A 9,698-nucleotide genomic window follows, 5' to 3' on the forward strand; every position below is an offset into this window, starting at 1 on the left:
CTGAGATTACAATGCGAGAATGGAATATGCGGGTCAAGGAACAAATACAAATCAAGACTTCAAATTGACTCCAGAAACGTGGGCTTCTGCAGGAAACATCACGATACTTGAGGTTGGCCGATGGATGAGACTGGTGACAGAATGGCAGTCAAAGGAGTGAATCACTCGAGGTCGACCACCGCGGATGGAGTGATGACACCAGCTCAGACGCTGGAGGTAAATTGTGGGATTGCAAGACCGTGACGAATAGCGAATTTAGTGGGGAGACCCTTCATCCAGCAATGTGTAATAAAGGACTCGTTCACTGTGTCTGTCTCCGTTGTCCTTTATTCGGGTTCTTTACAACTTGTCCCACACGGCCCTCGCTCAGAGCCTCCCCGCTTGGCAGCTCGATGCTGCCGCCGCTCCCGTAGCCTCTCTCCACTCCGATGCAGCTCCGCTGCTGGTTCCCTCGTGCAGGCCTCCGGCTGCCCTCACTGCAGCCCCACCGCTGCTCCCCGTTCCTCCGTGCTCGGTCACCGCTGGCCGACGGTGCCGAGTCTTACTCTGTGTGTGGCGATCTCGCCACTCTCCAACCTCCGCCCTCCAACCTCTCTATCTCCAACTCTCTCCCGTCTCTTCCGGTATCTCTCCCTTAAGACCTCATCCCTCTCTCTCCCGTGACCTAACTCCTCCCCCCGTGACGTCATATCCGCGAGGCCGTTTACGCCCGCATTACAAATGTATGTTGAAAATTTTGCTCCCTATCAGGCACCTTCGTTAAATAACACTGGTCAACAAAAAAACAAATTCTGGCCTGGTTTTTTGCAGCTGTTTTAGACTAATTTCAGGGTGCTGATTCCAAATCTGATCTCAGATTTGCTCTATCACATCTCATTTTTATGCTATCGGCATACCCCATTTTCATTGATTTTACCCGAAATTAATTCTGTCACTTACAATTGCAAGTTGTTGCGAGTCAGTGACTGCTTTACTGTTAAAATATGGTGCTGTATTTTTAGGATAGTGTGTTTATAATATCATTTTATGTAGATATCCACATTTATTAAATATTTTACTTATGCAGTTTTTATTGAAAATGCAATATTTGATATCTCAAAAACCTGATGTGATAGACAAAAACTGATGCCAGATTTGGAATCAGCACCCCGAAATTACCTTAAAACCGTTGGAATACCTTATGCCAGAAAAAGTGTGTTGACCAGTGTTATCATAGCTTGACTTGAGGATGACCTTCAAAGTTCACTGCCTGGCAGGGTTTGCAGGCATTAGCCATCAAGGGATTGTAGGCAGATGAAAACCTAAGCGGTCTCACCACAAAAATTACAGCATTGCGACAAAAGATTTGCGGTTGTCTCCAAGGTCACTTGACTTTAGGATGCACAGATTGCCCTTGGATATGTCCGCACGTATTAAGCGCAAAACATTAATAGGGCAAAATGATTGTCAGCAGAGTGCATCCTTGAAATACTGCGCCAATTCAGGGATGGGGGTACCGTGGTATATGCATTTTATTTACAGAACCCCATGATGTATATGAAGATAAAATTTAGCCCACGATTTACTTTCAGATTACCTAAATATAACGAGCGATATAAAATAGGTAAACAAACATCACTAAAACCACCAAAAGAAATTACATCATTTCTGGAACACAATCCAATGTTACATTAGTTACTGTATAGAACTTTGATTGAGAATAGGTTTTTCCCTTTTTTCTGGCAACAAAACAGGTGTTGATATGTTAAAACACCAAACTGAAACCTTTTACAAGGAATCATGTCTGCATTCACCACAATGCTTGTGGTCAGAATGCAAACAAAAAACACTGATAACACTGGTCACACTTTTTCTGGCATAAGGTATTCCAACGGGTTTAAGGTAATGTTGGGGTGCCGATTCCAAATCTGGCATCAGTTTTTGTCAATCACATCAGGTTTTTGAGATATCAAATATTGCATTTTCAATAAAAACTGCAGAAGAAAAATATTAAATAAACGTGGATATCTACATAAAATTATATTATAAACACACTATCCTAAAAAAACAGCACCATATTTTAACACTAAAGCAGTCACTGACTCGCAACAACTTGCAATCATAAGTGACAGAGTTAATTTCGGGTAAAATCAATGAAAATGGGGTATGCCGATAGCATAAAAATGACATGTGATAGAGCAAATCTGAGATCAGATTTGGAATCAGCACCCAGAATTATTCTGAAACAGCTGCAAAAGTCCAGGCCAGAAAGAAATGTTTTTTTGTTGACCAGTGTAATATATGCATCGTCTTTGAAACTGATTGGTCCACACCAGACAGCTTTCTTTTGAGCCTCGTCTCAAAACGGTGCTAGACCAGAGGACACCAAAGTCAGCAGCACTGCTTAGATTTTTGAGCTTCGGTCGCGTGATTTTAAATCGCTTTCAACGTTATTTTTAATTAGGGGTTCCAGAAACCTCCCATTATATGCAGGACACTGTTATATATTTGTCCATGCTATTGTCGACACGCTACATGTTGAAATCTGTGGTCGACACCAGAGGTTGCAACCGGGTACCCGATACCCGTACCCTACCCGATACCCGGCTACCCGTACCCAGCCGGGTACGGGTAGCCGTTTGCGACCCTGGTGCGGCCGGGTACGGGTAGGCCGTGAGTCACTGGTGAGTCACCGCTTGTCACTCATTTTTGGTAGGGTACGGGTAGGGTACCCGTACCCGGCCGGGTACGGGTACGGGTAGGGTACCCGTACCCGGCCGGGTACAGGTACGGGTACAGGTACGGGTACAGGTACGGGTACCCATTTGCGACCCTGGTGCGGCCGGGTACGAGTAAGGAATCGAAACCTGTTTGTGACCTCTGGTGGACACTGAACCAGGCGGTGGTGGTTCTGGCTGAGCACATGGCCTGCAATCCAGCTCTCGAAGCGACGAGGGTTGGCGGATCACCACACAGATGTGAAACTTCCTTTCCGCGAGCGTCCAGGTGCCGTACCCTGGCTCACCAGGAGGCGGTACGGAAAGTGGACTAATCGACATCCGTTTCCATCTGTACGGGGATAGGATGTTGCACGCAATGCGTGAGTTTTCTCCGGGTGCTCCAGTTTCTTCCCACTCAACAGTATTTGGCCAAAAACATCTTACAAGTGTAATAAACGACTGGACCACGATGTCTGGCTCAGTGTCCTTTATTCGGTTCGTGCTGTACACCCACACGGCTGTCTTTACTCTGTAGCTTCTCCACGGTGCTGACTCCAATGTCGGCCCGATCCACAACAGCAGCTCCGCTGCTGTTTCTCTCACACAGCCCCCCTTGGCTGTACTCGCTGCAACTCCTCTCCCTCCGCAGCTCTGACAGCCTCTTGCTGTCTCTCTCTCTCTCCGCAGCTCCTCCTGGCAGCCACACCGCTGCCTCTAACACGCAGCCCTCTCTCTCTCTCTCCGCAGCTCCTCCTGGCAGCCACACCGCTGCCTCTAACACGCAGCCCTTCTGGCTGTCTCCTCTGCAGCTGCACACCACTCCGCAGCTTCCTCTTATCTTCGGGGTTGGCTCCCGATGGCCGTCGGCGCCCCCCCCTCTCCACACTCGCCCGCGTGGCCTCACTCTTTTCCGCTCACACCCCGACTGCCTTCCCCTTCCGGTTTACCCGCTTAAGGACCCGAACCTTCCCCCCACGTCACATGACTCCACTCCCCGTGACGTCACATCCGGAAGGTCGCTTACGCCCGCATTACACCACCCTCCCCCGTAGAAAAATCCCAGCCGACCTCGGCTGACCAATAGCAAATCGTAATGCGGCGAACCGAGCTTCCCCCCCTAAAGGACACTAAGCATACAATGTAACAGCAAGAACAACAACAACGCAATTAACATCAACGAACGTACAAAAAGCATGCAATAAATACAACTGTAAGAAAAAAATAACAAGACAACAACAATCAACGAAACGTAAGCGATTTGGAACGTGTGCGGGTCGCCGGCCCGTCCCAGACGGTCGGCGGCCCACTCGCAGAACGGGAACGCGATGAAAGTCGAGGAATGACAGGGGGTAATCCCCCTGTCGCAGCTGGAAGTCCACCGCCGTCCCGTGTCTCTAAAGAGTTAGTCTTGGGCTTGTCCTGTGACCGTGCCCGCAGCTGGGTCGGAAGGGCTGCAGGGCTCGAAGGTCCCGCAGACCTGGCAGGCGTCCTCCGAGCAGGGCCCCTCGTCCCCCGCAATGTCACGGCCGGCCTGTCTGGAACAGGTACGACAGGCGCTCTAGCAAGATCAATGGACGCAGGCAGGGGAGAGTCAGCAGCAACAGACCCCGGCAAGGCAACATTGGGGGATGACGCATCATGTAAGGGAGCAACATATGGTTTCAAGCGCGACGTATGCACAACCCAGCGACGAGACCCAATCTGGACGCGTGCTGACTGTGGGTTGGGAACCGCAATGAGGCGTACGGGACCATGCCAGGGTTTGTGCAATTTCGGCGAGGTCCCCGGACGTACCTGTGGACAATGAAGCCAGGCTAGGTCCCCAACCTTCCAAGGGCACTCCCCCTCAGACCGTCGCGCATATCGCTCGTTCCGGGCCTGGGCTTTGGCCGTAGCCACGCGGGCATTCTCCCGCGCCTCCGTGACTCGGCGAACCGTGTCCTGAATGTATTCAGGAAGTGGTTTACGAGGTCCCTTCACCCCAGTTCCCAATTGCACATCCACCGGCGGCACGTTTTCCCGACCATACATAAGGTAAAACGGCGAATATCCTGTAGCCGCATGAGGCGTCATCCTGTACGCCGAAAGCACCCCGGGGATGTGCAGATCCCAATCTGATTGTTGTTCACTCACGGTATGGCAAAGCATGGCAGACAATGTCCTGTTCAGCCGTTCAACCATACCATCCGTCTGCGGATGGTATGGGGATGTCCGTACTTTCTTAGTCCCAAGGCCCGCGCACACTTCCGCCAATAATTTAGAAGAGAAATTCCTGCCCTGGTCCGTGAGGAGTCTCTCAGGCGCCCCCTTATCCATAATATACCCAAACAAAAAGGCGTCGGTAATGGCCGCGGCCGACTGATCGGGCAACGGCCAGGCCATCGGCCAACGGGAGAGGTACTCAACCCCTACCAGCAAATATTTATTACCCCTCGCCGATGGTGGAAAAGGTCCCAATATGTCCAGTGCCACCAATTCATTGACTCGAGACACCTGAATCGACTGGAGAGGCGGCACGTAAGGATGTTTCGGCGGCTTACGTCGTGCACACGCAGGGCACGCGCGCACGTGCCCTACGACATCTGTCGCCATGCCGTGCCAAAAATAATGACGTTGCAACGTCAACAAGGTCTTCTGCACCCCTAAATGTAAGAGAGTGTCACAATGGAGGGTTCTAATCAACTCGAATCGCAAGGACGTTGGTACCACCAGGCGCCAACGTTCCTGGAACCCCTCCCGCCACATAAGCAGACCATCTCGGAGAGCGGTTTGCGGCCCCACAGCCGTACTCGGACTCCCATTGTCCTTAGCAGACCGCTTCCGCAAGGACACCAATGACTCATCCATCATCTGTTCCCGGATCCAGACAGACCGCGGCAGATTCAAAACCCCGTCAGCCGGTCCCGGTTCCATCGGAGTGTCCGACTTCTCGACGGCCAACGTAAGCGGCTGAGGGGGGTTTGGAATCGGCGAACACCTATGCGTCCCCGACTCACATTTACAAGGGGCGCGCCGCGGTAATCTGGAAAGTGCGTCAGCGTTCGCATGGCGCACTCCCTTCCGATGTTGAATTTGGAAGGAAAATTCCTGTAGCGTGTCCAACCAACGTGCCAACTGTCCGGATGGCTGGTCAATTTTAAGGGCATATTGCAAGGCCGCATGATCCGTACGCACAATAAAAGAACGACCGTAGAGGTATGGTCGAAATTGCCGTAGGAAAAAAACAACCGCCAATAGTTCTCTGCGAGTGACACAGTAGCGGGTTTCCGCAGGAGACAAGACTCGGCTACCATACGCCACGACACGCTCTACACCCCCTTTAGACTGTGATAACACCGCCCCAATACCTGTGTCACTCGCGTCCGTATCAAGAATGAATGGGTGATCGAAATCGGGATAATCCAATGTTGGGGCCGTGGCCAATAGATCACGCAGACTCCGAAAGGCCGCCTCCTCCGGCTGTCCCCAAACAAACTTCCGTCCTTTACCCGTAAGGAGATGCAAGGGCCTCGCAATCGTCGCAAAACCCGGCACAAATCTTCGGTAATACGAGGCAAATCCCAAAAACCGCCGAACATCCCCCACGGTGGCCGGAGTCGGCCAATCCCGGACGCACGCCGTCTTTTCCGGATCCGTGGACACTCCCTCAGCACTCACAATGTGCCCCAAATAGCGGACGGACCGTTGCAGTAGGTGACATTTCTTTGGTTTGAATTTCAATTTGGCAGAACGCATCCTCGTGAACACTGTCTCCAGCCGCGTCAAATGTTCATCAAATGTGCGGCTGAAGACAATGATATCGTCCAAATATATAAGACATGTCTCCCACTGCAACCCCGTCAAAACGAGCTCCATCAATCTTTGAAATGTAGCAGGGGCCGCATTCAATCCCATCGGGAGACAGTTGAATTGAAATAACCCCTGCGGCGTACGGAATGCGGTTTTCTCCCGTGAGGACTCGTCAAGGGGAAGCTGCCAAAATCCCGAAGAGAGGTCCAGTGTGGAAAAGAACTTAGCCCCCGACAATGCGTCGAGGGAGTCATCCATACGCGGCAGGGGGTACGCATCTGCCACCGATATCTTATTCAATTTGCGGAAATCAACACAAAATCGCAATTTGCCATCCTTCTTCTTAACCAAGACGACTGGAGCGCCCCATGGGCTGTTAGATGGCGATATAATGTCCGCAGCCAACATGTCTTCCACTGCCCCCCGTACGTGTTCTCGCTCCGCAGGACTCATCCGATGCGAATTTAATCGAATAGGGGCAGCATCGCCCGTCTCAATGTGATGGTAAAGCAACGAAGTGCGGCCCAAATCCAAATCATCGGAGCTGAACACATCGGAATATGTCAACAACAATTTACGCAGCGCACCACGTTGCTCCATGGACAGGGAAGAATTTTCGTCACATAAATGAGCAACCCAACGATCATCCGAACTCCTTGGCTCGGAAACCCCAGCAACAACTCCCCGGCTATGTGGACAATCATGGGTCGCAAACGCCGTAGTGGCATGTGCCACAACCGTACCGGCCGGGACACGGACGTTTTCTCCCCCCGCATTAAGCACCTGTAAAAACGGTAATTGATCCGGCCGGACGATGGTCTGTGCCCCCACTAACGCCAACCCGGTTGTTATCGCGGCGGACGGTGACAACAAGACCCCTACTGCTCCTAGCCGATCAGGCAGGGGCTTCCGATACCGCAAGGGTATAAGCATCTGTGTACCAGGTGGGATGTCCACAGATGCGACGGACAGCGCCTGCACTTGTACGGCCGAAGCAGGTCGCCCCCAGGGCGACGGCAGAAACGAGATTTGACGGCCCCCCGGCAGTTCAATACAATTCTCATTGATTTTGATCAAAATGGGCATCTTAGCCAAAAAATGGGTGCCTAACAAACAAGGAACCGCCAAAGATCTCGATATCAACACAACACCCGAGGCCGACACATCCCCAATAGATATCTTAGCATCCACCTGACCCACGATACCCATGCTACCCCCGTTCGCAGCGACGCACGACCCATAAACCGGACGCACAGCCCCCGGCGGGATGCCCAACAGATGAAAAATGACATCCGAAATAATAGTCGCAGACGCGCCGGAGTCGACCAAAATGCGTACGTCCACCCCTTGTATAGACCCCGGTACAGTGGACGAGCCCGTAGCGGCCGCGACGACTCTCCGTGCCAACTTGCGCCATTGCGTGACCGAGCGACAAGGCCCCGTCGAAGGGCATGCTTTAACCACAACGTTAGGATGGCGCAACGACGGTGATGGGTGAGGTGTAAAGCCTTGCCGAGTGTCTGGTGCGTGCCGACATGCCTGTTTCGGAGGATCTTTAGCCGACTTGACCGGTGCCGAGGCCTCCTGCTGCGGCGGAGCCGGGAAGCGGGCCCAGCAGTCTCTGGCGTAGTGGCCCCTACGCCCGCAGCGGAAACATTCGGCCTCGTTGCGCCGAAGCGCAGGCCTCGCCTCCTGACGGCCCCGTTCTGGTAGCGCCGCGCGCGGTCTCGGCCCGCCGCGTCCCGTCCATGGAGCGGAGGCGGCCGTCAGTTGTTGAGGGCCCCGGTCATCCGGAACATAGACAGCCTGCGCAGGGTTCTACCCCAGCGCATCCCCTTCTTTGACGGGCCCCCCCGTCCACGCCGTCACTTGTTTCCAGCGACGGAGGTTGAATTGCGCATCGAGACACTTAGCAGCCGTCCGGGAAGTTAGCTTCTCATGCCCACACACAGGCATGGGGATCCCTAGATCCCGAGACAGCTCCAACATTTTCCCTAATATGAGAGGCTCGAGCAGGTCCTGTGGCGTCTCAGGATAAGCTGCCATGGCCAGCTCCAGCACCGCACCCCTGAACGCCACGGGCGACTCCTCTGGTGCTCGTTGTCGTTGAGCGAATCGCCGATGCGCATCATCTGGTGGCTCATAAGCATCGGCCATTTCTTGAAAAACACCACATAAAGTTGCCTTCTTATCGGTCGTTATGGAACGGAAGAATCGGACAGATTCGTCGTCCAGGAGAGTCGGCAACACCTCCAAAGCCTCCGCATCGGTCCATCTTGCTGTGCGTACCGCCGCCAAGAAGCGGCAGGCGAACGCGCTCCAGTCCCCACCGACGGAAAATTCTTTAACCGTTGTAAGGTGGCGACTCCGACTCCTCTTCCCGCCGTCTTCCAATGGTGGTGGTTGTGATGGCAAATTCAAAATGGCGTCGGCCCGCGGCGTGGCCAAGATGGCGGTTTGGCGCCACGGAGCGCGCAAAATGGCGGCCTCTTGCCGCGTGGGCAATGGCGGCGGCAGGACAGGCAACGTGGCGGCCCGCGGAGCACCAATTGCATCATCCATCGTCCCTGGCGCGACGAGATGGCATAGATGCGCCAGGACGTCCTTAAGTGCCTCCAGTTGTACCGCCATCGTTTGCCATCGTTGATCCGCGTCTGATGATGTCGACGGACCCGCCACCGCGCCAACATCCTCCACTCCCGTTCCCGTGGTCGCCTCAGCCGGGCTCTCCTCCACCACCCCAACAGGATACGTGGTTGGAGGGAGTTCGTCGTCGTCGGACGAAGAAGCCGATGCAGGCGCCGGATTAACTTTCTTCCTCACTTGTTTCGACATGCCGTTGCACTTCCGACACCAGTGTAATAAACGACTGGACCACGATGTCTGGCTCAGTGTCCTTTATTCGGTTCGTGCTGTACACCCACACGGCTGTCTTTACTCTGTAGCTTCTCCACGGTGCTGACTCCAATGTCGGCCCGATCCACAACAGCAGCTCCGCTGCTATTTCTCTCACACAGCCCCCCTTGGCTGTACTCGCTGCAACTCCTCTCCCTCCGCAGCTCTGACAGCCTCTTGCTGTCTCTCTCTCTCTCCGCAGCTCCTCCTGGCAGCCACACCGCTGCCTCTAACACGCAGCCCTCTCTCTCTCTCTCTCCGCAGCTCCTCCTGGCAGCCACACCGCTGCCTCTAACACGCAGCCCTTCTGGCTGT

The sequence above is a fragment of the Lampetra fluviatilis genome, chromosome 52, assembly GCF_964198595.1.
Source record: "Lampetra fluviatilis chromosome 52, kcLamFluv1.1, whole genome shotgun sequence".
Classification (NCBI taxonomy): Eukaryota; Metazoa; Chordata; class Hyperoartia; order Petromyzontiformes; family Petromyzontidae; genus Lampetra; species Lampetra fluviatilis.